Below are 21,961 nucleotides of genomic sequence, written 5' to 3' on the forward strand. Positions count from 1 at the left end.
CTTGATAGTCACAGAGCCTTTTGCAAAGCAACAGACTGTATTCCCCCTAAGCCTTGAAAGGACAACAAGCAGGATGACTAACAAAGCACCTTGCTGGCCCTGATTACCAGATTTCGCCCAGCTGCCAGCTGTCTAATTTCCTCCAACTGGCCTCAGCAACCGGCATATAAGCAGCAACCACTCAATAGTACAAACATCTATCTTTGTATTGGCTTTGTACTTAGATTTGCTCCAGCCCAAATCCTTCCATGTTTTTACCTCTTCCTAACCTGTGGGCTCATGATTTCCCCCACCCATCCCCAGTTTTGGCTTTGGTTTTGGCCTCTAACCTTGGTTTGGCTCTTGAACCCCGATCTCGATCCCCAGATATTAAGATACCCATGTTCCAGGCCCTTACACTGTTTATAGAGCAGTGGTGGTCAACCTTTTCAGACTCAAGTCACACTTCAGAAAATGTAGTTTTTACTCATTGACTACAGAAAAATAACAGACAAATTCTTCTGTTGCAAAGCACACAAAAAGACTACAACAGGTCAGAATGTTGTTGACCCTCTGGATTCCTATTTGAAATCTGTGTTTATCATGTGTAGGTGTTCACACACCTAACAGTTCTCATACTGCCTGGTGTCCTTAAAAGGATCTCATGGCCATCTGGGTTGAGAATCACTGCTATGGAGGCATTAACTTCTAAAGATAGAAGTTACATTTCTATAATTAAACTGGGTATTCCTGAGGAAGTTAATGTTACTATACAGGCAATCTAGGAACCCAACAAGGAAAAGCTACTTGGGATAGGTAATGAACTGAATCAGACAAGGCTCCTCAAATCTTCCCAGGAAGTTCATCTGCTTTCTGTTGCACTGATTAGCTCCCAGGCCCACTGAAAGCTAGGGATTTGGTGTCTTTATGCTACTACCTACGCTTTCTTATCTACGTCTTGATTTCTAACAATGGAAGGCTAATTTCTGTAGGCTTTTCTTGCTGCTTGGTACTAAATCTTAAGACTCACTTCTCTGCTAGGTTTTTCTGAAGAATGACTCTACATTAAGAAACATATTTTTCAAGGAGGAAAAGACTTGTTTTATGTTAGCACAATACATTTTGTGTCAGAAAACTTGGATTTTATTTCCATTAAGGACTTCCGGTGTATAACTTAAAATGTAGCTAGCAATGGTTTTCTACACTTAGTGCTCCAATAATCCCATGTTAAATAAGCTCAGTAAAAAATAAAAAGATGTTTGGTGAAACTACCCCTAAGCCTGGGGTTTCATGTAAGAATTCTTCCCTGTAACAGTAGTAAAATCCTTACAGATCAAGAAGAGAAAATGACTTCCATTAAATGCATTAACACCCTTTTCAGTACATAGTGTCTTATAATTACATGCAAAAGTTAGACAACTCCTCCACAGACAGTTTTATAAATCAACAGATGAAAAGTCCAACTAAAAATGAATCACCTCTGAAGACTCGTTATTTAGCTGTGCCTTCACTAGAGACAAAAAGGCTATTATGTTAGAACACTAACATAATAGTGCAGAAAATGCAACTTTTAGTTGTAACACATACTAGTTGACCAAGTTAATGGTACAGCTTCCTTAAGGCAGTGGTGGCCGACCTTTTCACCTGGCATGCCACAAGTTAACTCCCACCATGTCCCTGAGTGCTATTCTGATCCCTGTCCCCCAGAGACGTACCTCGTAGACTTTGCACCCTGTGGTTCTAAAATGGAGGAAGTGGGACTTGACCTTCCAGCTGCACAGAGAAGCATGGGCAGAATACTACTGTGAAAGATGTCAGGTGTCACCACCAGGAGCCAAGGTAACCCTTCTCTGCCACAATGGCTTGAGATGTATACATTGAGTCAGCATCCAAAGCCCTGCATTTGGCAGTGGCAGCAGTGCCAGAAGGGAGGTGATATCTAACGCCACTTCTCACAGTGGCATCCTGCTCACACTCTTCTCCATTTCTCCCTGCCTCCATTTCTGTGCTTGCCATTGCTGAGCACTCAGGACTTGTACGCCAAACAGCAGCTACCTGTGCCATCTGTGATGTCTTCCATGGGCTGGCCACCCTTGCACTAAGGTTCATATTAAGCAGTCAACAGATGTTTAAATGATAACATTGCCTATTCTACATTATGGTTTTGACATCTGGAACATGTTACGCATTATCATAAGTGTTATCTTACAGGTAAAATAAAAAACTTCTCCATCCTCTTTCCAAGTATAGCCATGGCCTATGTTTCTTGCTTTGTTGATCCACCTTCAGCAGTATCTCCCCTCTGCTGAACTTTCTTCTTCTCCCTACCACTGTTGCTGAAAACTCTGATAGCAGAACTTCAAAATGAATAAAATATAGGTCTCTAGATGTTTCATTACATACCTACACCAGAGGGCAGGTCCACTAAAAGAAAAAAAACTGTCATCTTTAATAATTTCTCTTCCTTAGTCAGGGACTGAGCAAAATGGAACTTACCCCTTTTGCTTCAGGGAAGGTGTGGGAAACAAACTCACTTTTTAATTGGTTCCTGAAAGAATAGGGAGTCCAGGAATGGTTTTGAGGATGGAGTTATTTAATCTGAGTAAATAGGCAAGACTACTCTGAATATGCTGGAACCCAAAGAACTGATATTTGGGAGGCCACATAAATACTTGCCATAATGAAAGTGAAAAGATATTAGACAGAGATGAAGATGTCAACAGAGATGGAATAAAGGAAGCTACATGGACGAGCAGCATTGTCGATGCATTAAGAGACATATGAAATGTGGGAGGAGGAAAAGTACAGAATGAAAGATGACAGAGTGGAAATGAACATGATATCTGAACTAAATTGAGAGATAAAGACAAAGGCAATAGAACTATTGAGCTAGAAGAATGAATACTACCTTGGAATATGGATATAGGTCCTCTATGAACTGGAAATGTAAGCTAAACTTGTTTTTCTGGTAACTGTCACTAAGCAATATTTCATTTCAAGTTTCCAGATTATTATAGCAAGGAGTCCATTAAATCAAGCTCCTCAGTTCTTTAACATTTCTCTAACTATCAGATAGAACTGTTAATTAACCTTAGTAACATGGCAAAAGAGTAGCAAAAAGAGTACAAACCCTCATTTTGAATTCTAAATCTCTTCTGACGGGAAAGTACAACTCACAGTAAAATGTAAGTACTGCAAGACTGTCAGTTAAACAGGACAAGATATGGCATGAGGGCAGAGGATATTCATATTGTTTCTTTGAATTGAGAGGATCAACAACTCAGTCAGAGATGACTGTCTGCATTACTGCCTACAATTACTTTTAATGGGACATGGTATCATCTGCACAATGTGCTGATAAAGTAGTTGAGAGACAAAAAGATGAAAAAACTATTTGTTCAGCTTTTTTTAAATGGATGAATCAAGAATAGGCTCTTCATTGTGAAATTGTAGGTGTATATCATAGCAGAACTATATTGCACATAAAAATTCTGTGACAGTATTGAGTGATATTAGAAATTTAGTCTACAAAACAAATGTAATAACTTTTGAATTGGGTCTGCATTATTCAGAAAGCCTATTATCAGTGACCTGCTTGGACATCTGTAGTGAGGCTGTGCCAAAATAAAATCACTTCAGGCTTAATTAAGGTCTCTGCTGGTGCAGCTACACAAGCTATTAGGGCCATGCAATAAACTCCAACAGAGGATGCATCAGAGTTAACTGCTTCTGGGTGCAGCATCTACATGTGCACCTAGGAGTGCAGCAATTAGAGCTGGGGCAGAGCAGCCCCAGGCTGGCAGGAGGTATAGGGGGTCAGCCCTGTGCCCCATGTGGTGCCATGAGGTGGTAGAGGGGTTGGCAGGAGCCAGGGGTCTGGCCCTCAGCTGGCTGGGCAGACCAGACACAATTTGCTCTCTTTCCACATGAGCATTTGATTGCAGCTTATTACTCTGCCATAGGGTAGTACCGTCCCCATCAGCACTGTCCTATGGTGGAGTTAATTAATTTACTGCACCCTAATACCGGCGCACATGTGGACAGTGACACTTTACTGCAGAGCTAATTAGTCAACTGCAGTAAAGCACACATGTGCATGTACCCTGTGTTATTATTAGCATTATTTTTTTTTAAATCCTGGTTCCATGGTATCTCTTTGTATGTTGTTGAAATGCAAGCGAGCAATGCAATTTGCGCTCTTGGCATGGGAGGGGTGCAAAAATAGGAATCCCAACATCTAGATCTAAGTGGCAATTCAATCTAATCCTTCTGCTAGTTGACAGAAAGACATCTTGACTCAAGGCTCCAGAGGCAGGTGCAACCAAACCACTTCTGTCCAATAGGTAAAATCATCTCAAAGGTCATTTTTCACCACAGAGGTGCAGTCTTTCAGGGGCTGGTAAGCAAACAGAGGAATAGAAAAATCCTTAGTTCACAAAGATAACTTAGAAGGAAAGTGACAAATTATTAATTTCTGGTTAGCTCATTACCACAGAAATGACTGAAATGTTTGAATTTTGAACAATAGGGTAATTAAAGTTGGGCAATGATGGAGTGGGGGTGGGGGGACCAGCCCCAGGCACCAACTTGAGGGTGGGGGGATGCAAACGTAGCCTCTGCTGCAGCTACTTGCTGGCCATGCCACTGCCATTGGCAGCCCAGCAGCTAGTACTACCCTGTGTGATGTTGCTGCCCAATTATGCCTCTGATTCTGGACTTGTCTGTGGAAAAACAGATGGATATTTTTAAACATTGCCTTTTTTGTCAATCAGGTCTAGACAGATTTTTTTGAGCTTTCATTGATCAGTTCAAGGTTTGTTTGTTTGGCTTGTGCCAAATCTTCAAACATAACAAAAAATATGATTCTTAAATATAGAATTAAATTGGGGCAGATATATCAGTAATACCTAATCACACAGTTTTCAATATATAGATTATCAATGAAAGTTAACTGGTTCATTCCACCCCAAGTAAATAATTTGCTAAATAATGGTTGTGGTGGGGGGCAGTTAAGGTCTCTCACTTCAGCTCCAGAGACATAAATTTAATCCTAACTCATAGTTGGGCAATCTGTTTAATAACACTTTCAAGTGCTCTTTTGTTTCTCCAGTAAATGGGATATCATCCAAATAATACCCTGTGTTCCAGCTGTTCTGCAATGAGTTGAAAAAGAATAGCTGTACTTGCTGGCACATCAGAGCAACCAGTTACATTGGCATAATCCTTTTAATAATTAATGACAAGGTAGATTTACTACCTACCACTACCTGCTAGTAAACCTGTGTCACATCCAACTTTGGTAAGCCTCTTCCTCCAGCCAGCATGCAAAATAAATCTTGAGTTTTAGGAAGGAGGTATAGATCCATGCTTGAGAAAAGATTAATTGCCACTTTATAATCCCCATAAATTGGTATATCACCATCTGTTTTCACTACAGTACAAATATAACAAGGAAAACTATCCCTTCATTTTCTACCTCCTTGTGATACTGTTTGCTACAGCTCTACACAACTTTGGAATTGCTCTGTTTGAAACCTACTTTTTGCTTCAGTACTATCAAAAGAGCTTACTCTTGGCTTGAAAAAAGAAGTCTATTTTATACACAATTCCTCTACTGGATCAATGATTTGGTTAGCTTCTGACCTGTCTAAACTCAGCTTTAGAATACAATTTCTAACAAAAAAAAATCTAGCCACAGGATCACAGCATTCTGACTTCAATAGTTTTAAATCACTACCTGCTCCAGACACTTCATTTCTCCTGTATTTACCCCCCTCCCCACACACATTTCTAACTGTCATGCTATATGTTCTTTTACATACATAATACTGTATTGGAACTTAACATGTCAGAATACACTACCAGAGAATTTCCCAGCAACAACAGATATTATTACACTGGTATCATGAGACTACAACCATCAGTGCAGTTTTAGATGTAATCTATATTTAATAAAGTTCCATGGTTTAATCATCTATATTTCTGACTTCATAATCACAAGAATATGGAGAAATCACCAAATACAGGCTGCCTTTTTAACGCACCTCTTAGACAAACTTGGTCAGATTCTCTGTGCTGTTCCAGTCCCTATGGACAGCTCCAGGCATTCCACAGACAAACAGAAGTTACATTTTTCAAATGAGTTGTTTCATGTTCTTTGTTAATTTGTTCTAAAGAAGTACTCACCCTATCTACCTCAAAGTTTACCTGTACTGAATCAGATCAAATATTATGTAAGCTTTTGATTCTCATTCTGACACTGAGATATCATGGTGCTTTATAACTCATAGAAATCTAACTAGACAGTGGCTAGGTAAAACAAAATTGGGATGACTGTGAAGTCAATGGGACTCAGCTTTTTCTCAGGTGATGAACAGATATTGCATTTGCTGCAGGACTGGTTGAGCTATGATTTGTCCTTCAATGGAGAAGTTGCAATGTCCACCCATTGCCCTTCAAAGGGGGCTTAAAGCAGAGGCAGGCAAAATATGACCCGCAGGACAGATCTGGCCCACCAGGCGATGTCACCTAGCCTGCAACATCCACCAATTAATTGTACCCCTCCCAGCCCACACATTTTGGTCCCACCCTCCTACATAGGAGGGCTCCAGCCCCAGCCAGCATGCACAGCTTCCAGGCGGGGCCACTTCTGCCTCCGCTGGGGGACCTGCTTGACTTCCTCAACCTCCAGCCACTCCTACTCATGTCCCTGCTGCAGCGCTCACTCTAGGTAGCAGGTAGGGAAGCTGCAGCTGGGCAGGAGTGTGGAACATGGGGCTGGGGCTGACAGGAGCCTGGGGTCCAGGTGCAGCAGGATGGTGGGAGCACAGAGCTCAGGTGGACAAGGTGTGGGTGTGTGGAGTCTGTGGGGTGTGAAGGAGGGTGAGGGATGTGGCGACCCCCCCACACACACTGCCCCCATGGTGCACAGCACCTGCTGCCAGTAGCAGCAGCAGGTAGTAGGTCTTTGGGGTGCTTGTGGCCTGCACAGACACAGTTACCCAGCAGCACACGATTCCAGCCAGTTTCAGGAGCTGCACGTGATAGTAAGGAGTGGACCCAAGCCAGCCTGCCTCTATTACACAGGGTTCACATGCAGTTCACAGGACTTACGTGCCACCAGGGGAAAGCCCAACACAATCGAGTTGGCTGCCTTCCCCGCTCCCTGCTGCTTTATGCAGCTCCTGGGACTCCATCAGGAAGCAGGGATCAGGGCTTCCCACCACTTCCAGTGGAGTCTTGTGATCTGCACATGGTGGCAGAGAACTGATCCAGGCTGGCTCCATTGTGCAGGACTTTCCTCAGGTGGTACATGAGTCCTAGGAGCTGCACCTGAGCTCCACACAGTAAAGGTGAGCCAGCCTGGCCCCAGTCCTTGCCAGCATGTGCAGCTCCTGGAACTGGCTGAAACTATGTGCTACTGGGTGGCTGCACTTGCATGAGCCATGAGCACCCCAAGGGCCTGCCATCTGCTGCTGCCAGTGACATCAAAGACTGTCCACACCCTCCCCCACCCTCTCTTACACCCCACAAACTCCACACACACCCACACCCTGCCCTGTCACACCCACACCCTCTGTGCTCCCGCTGCCCTGCAGTATATTCATTCTTCCTCTCTCCATTGCCTGGCCACTACATACCAGCAGGATCTGGCTTCAACCATAGAAAAGACCATGTTTCTCTTTGTGTCGGCAGAGGTCTTCCTTTTCCTAGAAGCTTTCTGGACACCAGTCTCTGACCACATCCTTGGCCTGTTATCTGGTCCCAAGATACCATCACCACCAGTTTCAGGTGTCTGGCCTAAAATCAGAGGAGGTTCATTGTTTTCCTTACTGCTGCCCAGTTACATGAACAACTCCCAACGAAAGTTACAAATTGCAAGGCCAGTGAACAAGCTCATTTTTGCTGTAGACTCTTCACATGGTAAGTTTGGTCTCCCTGTCCTCCCTAGGGGCTTGAGGAAGCCATGGGGAAAGACAGCTATGGGGCACAGAAAGATTCGACTGGGTATAGCAGGGCCCCTAACTCCCACAGGGCCAGTGAAACACAGCGGACCAGTTCGGGGAGGGGTCTTCTGCCTTAGAACCTCCTAATACCTCTTGTCTATAACTGAAGGATACCAGCACCCTGGCCAGTGTCACCCTGATCCTTCTGACCCCACAGCAAAGACAGCACTTGTTCATTGCTGTGCGCTAAGTCAGTGGTCTCTCTGCTTGCCTCTTACTACAAGAGATTGTGGTCCCTGTTGACTTTGACTCATGCAGAAGGCAGGCATGCTGTGATGGGTCACCAGTGTGTTGGACTCATCCCTGGAACGTCAGGGAAACATGTAATTATGTACCTTATTGCACAAACAGTTCACATGGATGGGAGGCCATTGGGTGCGCAGATGGCCTTTTGGGACTGGAATCAGCATTTAGAAGTTTGGAATACTATAATCAATGCTGTGGCAGTTTACAGGGTAACCTGAACTACCCTAGTGGTCTGAACGGATTCACCAAGTACAGACCTGATGATTAAAAATCCACTTGTAGGGATGCACCAACAGAGATTTGGGGGGCTGATACTGATAGCTGATATTTAAGGAGACATATCAGCTGATATCGATCCAATTTCTGATACAGCTGTGTGCAGCTGGTAAGTCTGTTGTGGTAGAAGTGGAGGGGTGAGGAAAGAGGTGTGTGGGGGGAAAATCAACACCCCCCACAGTAAGGGAGGGAGGGGCAGGGGCAGGTGGTGTCCAGCTGAGGTGGAGGAGCGTGGGACAGAGCCACAGCTCGTCAGGGTGCATCCGAGGAGGGCATGGGGGAATGCATCTCCAAATCTGTGCAGGGTAGGGCAGGTGGGTTGCAGCTGTGGGCTGCTGCCAGGGTTGTGCTGGGCTCTTCTCAGTAGGGGGGCTGTGCTCAGGGTGGGAAATGGCAGCACTGGGAGTGGGCTGTGGAGGGGGTTGCAGCCACCCTAAATTTCATTGTAGCCTCCCTGTAGTGCCACTCCCAGTGCTGCTGCCACATGCCCCACGCTGTACAGATCCAGGGGGGTGATGGTTAAATTTGGGGTGGCTGCAGCTTTCTGCATAGCCCCCTCCCAGCACCACTGCCACCTGCCCCAAGCCCAGCTCCTGCCGAGAAGAGCCCAGTGCAGAGCTCCAGCCTGCAGCTGCAGCCCACCCACCCTGCCCCACACAGATCACCATTTCTAGCCTGGTCCACCAGTATAAACTAGAACATAAACCCAAGCTAACGGGCTATAACTAAAATGCCTCCATACTGGGTCTTACTTCCCTGAAAGCAACCAGTTCCTTGCTGCTAGTTCCCAGGAAACTATCAATCAATTACTCCCCTGTAGCTGTCTGGCTGAAAAGCTCTTCTCACTGCTGCCCACAGGGTGAGGCTGCTTTGGCTCAGGCCCTGGTTTTATATGCCTCCTAAATTCTGCCGTTTCTGATCAGCTGACTCACCAGCAAGCATCCTGGTTTTCTCCAATTTAAAAAAAAATCACTAATTTTCAAATTAAAATAGTAACCCAAAATCTACATTTTTCCGTGATTAAACTGAAATGTTAATAATATACATAGCTATACCCAGTGGTGTTTCATTTTGATCATGGAAAAATGTGGATCTTGGGTTACTTTCTTTAATCTGAAAATTGGGGATTTTATTTTTTTTTAAATCAGAGAAAACCAGGAACCCTGCTCACCTGCCACCAGCAGGGGCTTCCAATTAAGGCCTGACAGCTAGCTTCCAAGGCATCTTACAACTGCCATTCTTGCTGCTTTAGCAGGCCTCTGCCACACTGTCCTATTGCTTGGAGGCTAGCCCCTGTGGCCAGCCCTAATGCGCAGCCCCTATTTCCCCGACCTGGGGAATTTCCCTGCTGATGCTCCTCTCTTACAGTAAGTACAATCACATATTCACATGTGTATTTTCATCAATGAAAAGTATATAATAAATTAACAGCAGTTAAAAAGTTGTGTTTAAATAAATTTTAGGAAATTAATTTACAAAGTCTTTGGGCAAGATCCATAATTCAGCAGCTTTGTAGTGTTCCAAGGAACCGAAATTGGCTAACCTGAAGTATAGCTACTGGTAGATTCAGTCTGTGCAAATGAAATCTCTTGGGCTCGAACCCATTGTAGTTACTCCTATGCAAAATTCATTCTGGCTGTCAACGCACGCAGTGTGGCTGGGATGTCTCTGTGCCCCAGCAATCCCTGACTAATGAAATGCCCTGGACTATTGGCAGCAGACACTGTTTAGCATAATCCTAAAGCTGCTCTAATGAGTGTCAAGAGAAGGTTGGGGCTCAAACTGCATATTGGCATCCCTTGCCTGTGTTATGCCCATTAGAATCTTGCCCATTGTTTGTAATAATGATGTGGTGAAGCACAGCCTTTTTTTCAGTCTATTTAATATAATGCTTAGGCATCCTTAACGTCATATACCAACTGCCCTGGGAAAAGACATCAAGCATGCAAACTTTTATGCATGAAAGTCTTTAAAGTATTCTATGTCTTAAATGTTATTTTGTTTCAACTGTAATAAAAGTTCAAAAGACTCAAAAAATAGCAAAATAGTTTTAGGCTGAATGTAGCTGACCAACTTTTCTAATAAATGGCATGTATGTTTCTATATGGACTGTATATTTCTTTCATTTGCTGGAAAAGTAGTAATAGCTATCAATTCAGAAGAACTTTTAATAAAAAGTACATACATTTTGTTTGACTAAAATACAGACAGTATAACAAACTTTTGTCAGTGGGCCTGGCTTGGGGTAACAGGAAACATTGAAGAAACAGTATATGCTTTACTGCCATACATCTTGTTTTCTAAACCTAGCTGTAATGTTTTCTATGTCCATTGCAATTACAGTGAACAAGGGCTTTTTCCCTCCTCTTTGCTATTTATTTTTTTAATGAATTCTGCTATTAGAACCTAGCAGTAAATTAAAAAAGCAAACTTTTATGGTGCCTTATGTAAGAGTGCCTTACAGTATCTTTCAAACTGTGAATCCCCTCTACAGAGATCACATTTGCTTACACACAGGTAATAGCCAGTAAAAGAAGAAGAAAAAAATATATCTTTAGCTTACAGTTGTCTTAAATAAGGGGAAAGGCATGGATGTTCCAGAAGTCATACAAGTAATACATTTCATACTTGAGCTGTAAACAGAATTTCGATTAGCTGAGATACAGCTGTGTGAGAAGTTATAAAAAAAAAATAAAATCAAATGGTAACTTGGACTCTTGCTTGTCAAGGATATTAATAATCACTTTCACTTCCCTCTGCAACTTGATTGCCAGTAAACAGTGTTGGCATCATTCAGAATCAGAAATTTGACACTGGTAAAAAGACAGTCCAAATTCTATCAAATGTGCCCCTGTCTATAGATGAAAGTAGACTTTACTTCACATTTTCCTTTATATAAACTACCTTTATTACTTCTTACAAATTTTAGCTATTCACATGGGTCTCCTTTTTTTCTGGACACCTAGTATTTGTGTTTCCAGGGACAGATTTTTTATTGATGTTGCTGTATTAGAACACAAAGCAAAGTCCTATATTCTAACTTCAGTGAAATCGGTCATGATTTCAGGAGAACCTTTTCCACAGCAACTGGGAGAGTGGGGATTCTCTCAGAAATGCAGTTTCTGTATATGGTTGTAGAGGTGGTCTAGTGGCAGTGTTGGCATGTGCCAACATACTTTATCCCCTCCACCATTGCCTTGGGAAAGGCTCTCAAATGCATGAAAGATATTTAAGTTCATTCTTAGGAAACTAACATTTGATGTTAATAACTTTACCAATTTCTACTGAAACTTCAGTAATTTATAAATTAAGGAGGGAGGTGCCATTTTGTTCATTTTCTAGTCTGACCTTTTGCATAACATGCCCCAAAACCACACCCAATTTTTTTTTTTTAAATCAAGGCCCAGATTTTAAAAGGGATTCAAGTGATCTACTAAGTTGTAGTTGGAATTTACTGTCTTTTTCTCTAATGTGCAATTTAGCATCATCCTGCCTAAACATTTAAGCATATGGGAATTTCTTCATATTATAGCACAGTTCTAGTTCTTAAGTGAGACCAGACCTAGGTATTGGATAACATAGCTGTGGTACATCAGCCAAATGTCTGGAATGAAATATGCATGTTTGTCGTTTTTTGTCTAGCTCAGCCATTAAACTTTTAAATAAAATTCTTCCCAATACAGAACCTTGAGGAATTATACTAGTAACCTTCCTTCAGTTAAGTATTTCCCCTTCCATCACAACCTGTTACAGTCTCCCCTTTTGCCAATTTCTTACCCAAGTAAGAACACATTGGCATAAATGCCTTGGCATAAGTACCTCCATTTTATATATATATTGGAACTGTATATGTGCAACTAAGATACCAGAAATTGTGGCTTAAGCTGCAGAAACAAGGTTAAAATAGAAGATTCCAAAAGCTGTTTTTGAGTGACCTCACAATGAACCTTTGGAGACGTGTCACCTAGCAAAGGAAAGAAAGCAATTAACACGTTCAAATGAACCAGATGAGATTGAATAGACCACAAGATTTTAAATGACATAAAATGAAATTAAAACACTGTATCATAACTTATATGTGATAGTAGGAATAACTGATATAACTAAATGTATTAGATGTAATTTAGATCCAAATGTTATTTAAACTTGCATTAACTGTCCAATAAAGTGATTCTCTTGAGAAGAGATAGGCATGGCCTCTCTCTATTCAGGAGACCAATATTACAATATTAGCTCCCTTAGTCCTAATTTGGGGATAGAAGGCTTCCCTGCAACCCACCTTACAATTCCTCTACTAATCTACATCTTCTCCATCTTAACCAGATACTTTCTGTGTGGCATCATATCAAATGTTTCATTGATATCCCAGTAGATGAGATCTACTATAATATACTATATATAGTATATATATAGTATACTATAATATACTATATTATATATAATATATATTATATATATTATAATATATATATATAGTTTATTATATATATTATATATAATATACTATATATATAGTATACTATATATTTTTATATATATATTATATATTATATATATTATACTATAATATACTATATATATATAATATATATACTATACTACCTTTTCCTGGGAGAATCAATTATCACAGAAAGGCATCAAGTTTGCTTACACTCTGGTCCCTTACAGCTAGGCTTTCTGGAGTAATAGGCCACTAAAAGAAGGCAGAGGCTGAGATAATTCAGGAGTCAAATTCAGGAGCCAAATTACCAAATCCAGAGGCAAATCCAGGGACTCAGATAATGAGTTATCAAATTAGTTATCAAATCAAATTAATTTCCTTAATTGAATAAGTCTGAAAGCAGAGCTAGACTGGGGCAGGAGTTAAGAAACAGATCCATAGGGAAATCCAAAGGCTAAAATCCAGAAACAAGCCAAAACCAGGATAAGGAACCAGGAGGTTCACCACAGCACACTGGGTCATAACTGCTGGCTGGCCTGGAGGCTGTTCCTATGAGTGGGAATAAATGGAAAGACTAGGATCCCAGCAGCCAGCTAGAGGAAGCCATCCAGTTAACTAGCCAGGGCAGAGCTTGTCAGCCAGAGACCCAAGGTAGGTGTGGCTGCCTAGGCAATGAGCCCAGGCTGGGCTGCCTGCTACGTCTCTGATACTAGCAAAATCTATGTTTAGTCAATGCCTGTTGAATTTTAGAATATTTTCCACTTACTTCCATGTCTTTATTTTTGATAGGACACCTGGGGACGGCTGTGTTGGCATGAAACATTCCACAAAGAAAGGCACTGCAACAAGGTTTTCACATGATCTTATTTTAGTGTAAAACTTCTCCAAATACCTTGCTGTGTCAAGGCACTATGCAAGTTTTTTTGTCACAAGTACAGTTGAAATTCCAACAGCATGTCAGCTTTCCATAGTTTCTGTAATATAATGCAAGAATCGGTCAAAAACCCACAATACTGTGCTGTATGCAAAGCAATATTTAAATTTTCCTTTGGCAGCATAATTTCAAATACAGTTCAGGAGGCTTCAGATCATGACCCTAAATTAAAAAAATGCCAGCCTGCAATGAACTATTTGTATCTATATGGGGATACATATGCAACTCTAAATGCCCTAAAATTAATTTTCAACTCTGTAGGCTTTTACTTTTTGCTTATTCCGTACAAATGAGATCAGTTTGTAGTTATAACAAATGCTACAGGATTTATCATGATATTCCCAGATCACATACTTTAGACCGTGAATGGATTAGGTTCTGGGAGCCTTTACACTTAATTTAATGATCTTTAGATGAACACTTCATTCTCATCTCATTTATGACAGTTTTACAACAGTGTGACTCCATTATACTGGATTCTCTTCTAATCGAAGTAGCCAGAGCTCCATAGATATCAATGAAGATCTGACTCCACACAAGCAGGTAATTTCGCTCAGGGACCTCACAGGGGAGGACTTCCTCCTCATCTACTTTGAGGTGAAAACAGAATCAAGCCCTGTGCATGTGTAGAGGGAAACAAAGACCACCTTAATCATATTTCACCTTTTATGTCACAGAAACTGATCTGAATGGGAATTGGAAACACAATTCCATGAGAAACTGCAATTAAAAATGTTTGGTTCTGAAGCAGAAGGATATGCTGAAATTTGAACATTTCTAGCAGAATTAAAATTCTGAATGTTTCATTTCAATGAGCTCAAAATATTTTTCTTGGCTTGAATAATAATACATCAAATAATAATGCAACCTACCCAGGAGCAGATACAGTAGGGGTGCAGTGATGCAGATGTACCCCTTTTTTGCTGCTGCTGTCATTGTCCTCAGCTAACCCAGGTGAAGGGGAAGCTCCAAAGCTGCTCCTGCCCTGTGCTGCAAGGAGCAGCTGTTTGGGAACTGGGCTCCCCTGGATCAGCTGGGGACAGTGGCAGTATCAGTGGAAAGAGACCGGTTCTCCTTCCATGTATCTGCTCCCTGCCCAGCTCCCTTGTGTTCCCTTGAATTATAGGGGTAAGGGTGAGGTAGCTAGAGACCCCAGGCCAATGGCAGTGGTATGCACCCCCCTTTAGGATATTCTGGATCCACCCATGCATGGACCAGCTGGGTCACAGAAAAAAGTGGCAGTGGGGAGAAGTCATGATGGCAGCCAAGTTCTAGTGCTGGCTTACAGTCAACCCAAGCTGTGTCATTCCACCCCCACCTCTGGAAAACTGCCAATACCTGGTATAGAATATGACATGCATACAGTAAACTATTCATTATATTTTTAATGTAAGCACTGGAACAAAAAAAATTGAAAAGATAAGGTAAAATATTTCATTTCAGCTTTATCCAAAAAAATTCAATATTCTTTTATTAAAAGGAATGAAATAAATCTCATTCATTTTTTTCATTGCAGAATTTCATCAAATTTCACATTCTTGTGAAATGTATCAGTTTTGAAGAAAATGCTTTTCTGACATAGAACTATTCCATGAATATTTTTTCAATAAGGTCTAAACAGGACATTCTTATTTTCATTTTGGGAAACTTTCTCCTATGTTATCTCATTTAGAACCAATGTAAACATTTATCTATACAATCTGTTCAATAAATATTCTTCACAGGTTTCTACCTACTGTTTTCATAAGCATTTGATGGGTATATAAGTGTTTGGATTTGGTGGGTATATAAGTGCTTGCTTATGCACCTATGGATTAATCAAGGATGAGTTAGTGTAAATTAGTCTTTAATTTGTGCAGTTTTTATACTGTTGATATGCCTTTTGTTCCAACTACTATGTAACACTAATTACATTTTGAAGTACTTTCACTACACTAGTTTTACTAATTATATGCAAAAAAAAAAAAAAAAGATAAATCAGTCCCAGCCATTCACAGTAAGAAACAGGCCATTTTTACAGACATAGTGCCTGAGTTTTCAGTCTATTATTAATGGAACTAATCTCATAAGTAAAGCCTAAAACTACAGAAGATAAATATTTTTTACAATATTGTGTCCTGTGTCACAGAGTGCATAGTTAAACAATTTGATGTGCCTTCATGGAATCCTGCTGAAGTCAATGGGGTTCTTGTTGGCAAAATAAACCACCCACACACTATATATGGCAGGATCAAGGCTTCAATTTGTTCATGGAAAATTAAGTCCTCTGCATATGGCATTTAATGTTTCACCACACAATATACACATAGCACATAAATGGTGAATCACATTATAATATCTATGGAGCTTAAATTAGCTGAAAGTCATCCCAAATGAAAAAAAAATAAACAACCTCTCCTCACCCACCTCCACCCCCACAAGATACTGTATTGATTCCCTCTTGCCTCCACCATTAGTTTGTGATGGTACACATCCAAAATCTCTTTCACCCATCAATTATTGCAATGTTCCTTTCAAATGCAGTACATTTTCATCTCCAGTGGTTTTAAAATAATTTACATTCTCCTTGTTTCATTCAAGGACCTTTTAAATCTAATTCTGAGATGTATTTTTAATGCCGGCACATTGGTTGTTAAACCTGTGTAACAAGAGCTGAAAATCTGAGATGAATCTAAAGGAAAAAATACAACCTACCAAAGATAAAGGCACTTAGCATTATGGAAAGTCACATCAAAGTGAGACACTTCCCTTCAATCAGCCAATCTCACTGATTTATTCATCTAATTCTCATGCCACATGTTGAATTTCATTCAGTTTGTTCACATTAAACTATCACCGCTCCTGGAATTAACCCTCCCCCCCCCCCCCACACACACACAAATAGAAGGTCCCATAGAATAAAACACCAAATTGATTATTTAGTAAACTAGCTAAAGGCAATCTTCAATATGAGAGAGAAAATGCGCAAATGAAATATACAATAGTGAAGAGAAGAAAAGATTCCAAAATATGTTTGTTAATGTTTTCACACATGCTTGGTTAAATACATACTGGGCACATCCAGATGAGCCCGCACATGCTTCTTGCAGCATCTCAAACCCCTTTGAGATGCTGCAAGAGGCACATGCAGGAACAAGAAAATGTTCCCCGCGCTGCAAGCATGCTGCCTGCCTATGAAGGCACGCAGCATGCCAGCAGCAAGGAGTTGGATCCAGGTTCCACTGCTAGTAAGGGGTCGGGGGGCTGGAGAAGTGGGGAGGGAACCATGGAGAGGGAACCCTCACCCCCGCCCTCTCCCACAGCCCCACAATCCCTTCCCCAGCCACCCCCATCCCCCACCTGCCCCCTGAGCCCCCTGATACCTTCTCTGCCCAGCCCCAGCCCCCACCTGCCTCCTGAGCCCCGCCCATACCTTCCCCCCACCCCAGTATTGGGGGGAGGGAAACAAACAACCCCCCCGGCACTTACCGGCAGTTCCAGCTGCCGTTGAGTTCACTGAGGCCCCACCTGCATAGCCTGGGCCCTGCTGCCCCCACTGCTTTGTCTTGCCCAGGGGATGCTCTGCCAGGAGGCCCTAGAGCCCCCCCAGCCCCTGCTTGGTGAGTAGAGGCTTTTTTCTTTTTTAAGTGCTGGAGGCTGAGGTTGGTGGGGGAGCCATGGGGGATGGGGGTGCAAGTGGGGGATGGGGCTGGACAGGATGCAGCAGGGCATCCACCGGGGGGCCTGCAGGAGTTGGCAGGGGATGGGGCCAAGTGGGGCAGCAATCCAGGGGGCTGAGGGACCAAGCAGGAATGGGGTGGGGCATGTGGGCCCTGCAGGAGTGGGGTAGCAAAATATATATTCATGTATTCATGACACATGTATTTAGAGTTCACTTCAGTATTATGATAGCGACACTGGTAGTTTTCCAAATTGCTTTAACACTGTAGATATATCAATAAAACGTTGCCCAACTGAATGCTGTCTCTGTCTCTGTCTCTTTATAGTGGTCTTTTGTTTTAATTGTGAAGGAACATGGATTTGGGGGTATTTTACAGAGTGAATTTGGGATATTTTTTATCAGGGATTGTTCAGTTTTCCAACAGGGAACACCAGAATTCCTGCCAGGGAGGCCAGTGGCAGGACCCTGCCTGCTCAAAGCCGGCACCTTGGACCCAGCTGGAGGTGGTTGACCTCCTGGCCAAATGGGGCCAGGAGGACATGCATTGACAGTTCAAAACAGGCCACCACACCCAGAACATCTTTCGGATGATAGCTGCCTAGATGGCTAGGCAGGGAGCACACATGTCAGTAGTGCCACACAAAGGCCAACTCTGCAGCCACAGCCCACTGGCAGCTGGCCCAGAGGGGCAGATGCCTCCAAGCCTATGCAGTTCCCATCTGGATCTGGCAGGTGTCCAGTAGGTCACAACCAGGCAGCAGCCCCTACTGCCAGACTGCTGCAGTGGGTAAAGTGTGCAGTGTCCCCAGATACCAATTGGCTGGGCCCCAGAAGCTCCTGAGAGCAAGTAGCCCTCAGCTACTTGCCTGGGCAGTTTTTTGTACTGATGGGGCCAGGACAGTGCTGCTTTTTATACTGCTGGAGACTGCACAGGTGCTAGCCCCAGGATCTAGCTCCCTCTGGCTGCAGATCCGGGAGAAGCCAGGCAGGGTTATTTTGCCCCAAGTGGCACAACTTGCTCCACAACAAAGTGTGTGCCCAAGCACATGCACTGAGGTAGAAAGCCCCAGCTCAAATTTTCACCAGTTCTATTTGAGCTGCTGCAAGTGCACATGTTTGCATGTATGGACGTGCTCACTGGGTGGGCAGAAGTCAGTGAGTTCAGGGCTTTTTTTTTTTTTTTTTTTAAAGGGCCAGAGCTGGGGCAGGCAGGGCAGCCATGCAGGGGCTGGGAGAGTAGGCATGGTTCGGGGGCTTGCAGCAAAGCCCCCCATGTGGCATGGGGCAGTCAGGGGGCAACGGAAGTATCCCCCCATCTGACAGCAGCCAGTAAGTGCAGGCTTTTTTTTTTTCTTCCAAAGAACTGGGAGCTGGGGGGGCAAGGCAGCCATTGAGAGTGAGCAGGGGGTGGGGCCTGTGTGATTCGGAGATTCAGCTGGTTTGGCAGCAGCCAAATCTCCAAATCGGATTCAGCTGTATTGATTTGGGACAGTTATTTGAATCACCAAATCGAATCACTGTCCCCTGAATTGGCTGAATCCGAATCTGAAGCGAATACTAGCCACTTGTCTTGTGTAGACACACACACTATTTTTTTAGAAAGTAGTAGATAAAGACTGAGTTTATACCCTTCATTACATTTCTGGGATGCTGAGGCATGACAATGCTTTCACTGGCCTTCAGTTTTAGGATTTTTTAAGGTGTGGGAATAGACTTAGTGTAAGTGCTTGCAAAAAGGAGGAGGATGAACATGAGAAACATTACAATAATGTTATTATTTTTCAGTCTGATGAACTGTACTGTAGCACTACCTCATGAAAGCATCCTTGTTCAGGACAGCACCAATGTGATGAATGCTTAGACTGCCACTGGAGTCAATGGAACTAAACCATAAGCTTAAACATGGAGATGGGGAAAATATTTCCAATATTCCTCTTTCTAAAACCATCCAGTTCTATTCGAGTATAAACTTCGGCCTCACATCTATTTTACAAGGACCAAAATTTTATTACAATACAAAGACACTTGCAAACTCTTGGCTGTTTAACCCAACCTGAACTTCTCTTCCTGATATATGCCCATAGTTAATTTCTTGAAAGGGCATGGCCACAACCTGTCTTTTTCTGAAAAACATGTCTGCTGAGGACAATAGCCTCTTTACTATAACCACTGTCCTCTTCATCATTGTTACAAAGATTTTTTTTCTCTTTAGAAGGAACTTAATTCTTATAGAAAAGATTATAGTAATTGTAGCAACAATTTTGTTTCATGTGCACATATGAGGCCATGGAAAGGTCAAGATGGAAGATCGTATTTACAGTTTTGCTACTGTAGAAAGAATTTTGCTACTGCAAGGAGCAAACCAGGAAAGCCAAGCCTGCAACTGAACTCCAAGTAGCTTCGAGTATCAAGGACTAAAAAGTCCTTTTTCAGATATGTGGGGAGCTGGAGGAAAAGCAAAGGCAACATTGGATCCCTGCTAGACCAGGTGGGACAACTGACACCCAGGAAAAGGCCAACCTATTAAATGGTTGGGTTGGTCTAATAAAAGATATCAAATTCACCCAAGGAACCTTGTCTGCCTATATCCTTAGACCAACACGGCTACAACCTAAACCCCTGCAACCTATTAAATGGGTACTTTGCATCCATCTTTCATCACTCCCATGGGATGCCCATGCCCACCATGGGACAGGGAGGTCTGGGTGAGGGAGATCCCCTGCCCTCTATCAATGCTGACCTCATGAAGGAACACCTTGAGAGGCTGGATACCTTCAAGTCAGCTGGACCTGACAATCTACAACCCAGGGTACTCAAAGAGCTGGTGAGCATCATAGCCCAGCCACTGGCATGGATCTTTGAGAACTCCTGGCGCTCTGGTGAAGTGCCTGAAGATTGGAAGAAGGCCAATGTGGTGCCTATCTTCAAGAAAGGAAGGAAAGTGGATCCAGCAAACTACAGGCCCATCAGCCTGACCTCTATCCCAGGAAAGGTCTTAGAAAAGTTTATTAAAGAAACCATCCTTAATGGACTGGCTGACACCAACATCCTGAGGGATAGCCAGCATGGGTTTGTTGTGGGTAGGTCTTGCTTGACCAATCTTATTTCCTTTTATGACCAGGTGACCTATCACCCGGACAAGGGAGAGGAGTTTGAAGTCATATATCTTGACTTCAAAAAAAGCCTTCGATCTGGTATCCCATGATCACCTCTTGGTGAAATTGACCAATTGTGGCCTTGAGTCCACCATGATCTGCTGGCTGGGAAATTGGCTCTGTGGTCAGACCCAGAGAGTGGTAATTGATGGAAGTCAACAGTCATGGTGTCCTGTGACCAGTGGGGTCCCCCACGGCTCTGTCCTTGGACCCATATTGTTCAACATGTTCATTAATGATGTGGACACTGGAGTCAGAAGCGAACTGGCCAAGTTCACCGATGACACCAAACTTTGGGGCAAAGCCTCCGCACCTGAAGACAGGAGGACGATCCAGGCTGACCTGGACAGGCTCAGCAAACAGGTGGATGAGAACTGGATGGTGTTTAACACTGAAAAATGCAAGGTTCTCCACCTTGGGAGGAAAAACCTGCAGCATCCTAATAGGCTCGGCAGTGCTATGCTGGCTAGCACTATGGAAGAAAGAGACTTGGGGGTCATTATTGACCAGAAGATGAATATGAGCCTTCAATGAAATGCTGAGGCTAGTAAAGCGACCAAAACGCTGGCTTGCATCCATAGATGCTTCTCAAGCAAATCCCGGGACGTCATTCTCCCTTGTACTCGACCTTGGTGAGGCGTCAGCTGGAGTACTGCATCCAGTTTTGGGCCCCACAATTCAAAAAGGATGTGGAGAAGTTTGATAGAGTCCAGAGAAGAGCCATGTGCATGATCAGAGGTCAGGGAAGCAGACCTTATGATGACAGGCTGAGAGCTATGAGGCTCTTTAGCCTGGAAAAGCGCAGGTTCAGGGGTGATCTGGTGACCACCTATAAGTTTATCAAGGGTGACCACCAGTATCTGGGGGAATGTTTGTTCACCAGAGCGCCCCAAGGGATGACGAGGTCAAACGGTTATAAACTACTGCAAGACTGTTTCAGGCTGGATGTCGCAGGGCACCTCGGTACCCCTGCTCCTATAGAGGAGAAACTGCCAGGGAGCGAGTGAGCGCGCCCTGGCCTGACATGACGAGCCCAGCTGAGGCTGGCTCAGGTAATGAGCGCAGCTGCGGGTTGCTGGAGCAACCAAGCGGAGCCAGCTGCCTGTAGGGGGCAGGGCCTGGCCCTTATAAAGCCCAGGGCTGAGGCCAGGCTGGCAGTTCTCTGCCAGCAGCCGGAGAGGCAAGAGCTCCCTCGGCTGAGAGATGGGAAGGAGCCTAAGTAGCAAGTACAGCTCATGATAGCCCTGGAGGCTTGAGCTATGA

The sequence above is a fragment of the Alligator mississippiensis genome, chromosome 1 (genome assembly GCF_030867095.1).
Source record: "Alligator mississippiensis isolate rAllMis1 chromosome 1, rAllMis1, whole genome shotgun sequence".
Classification (NCBI taxonomy): Eukaryota; Metazoa; Chordata; order Crocodylia; family Alligatoridae; genus Alligator; species Alligator mississippiensis.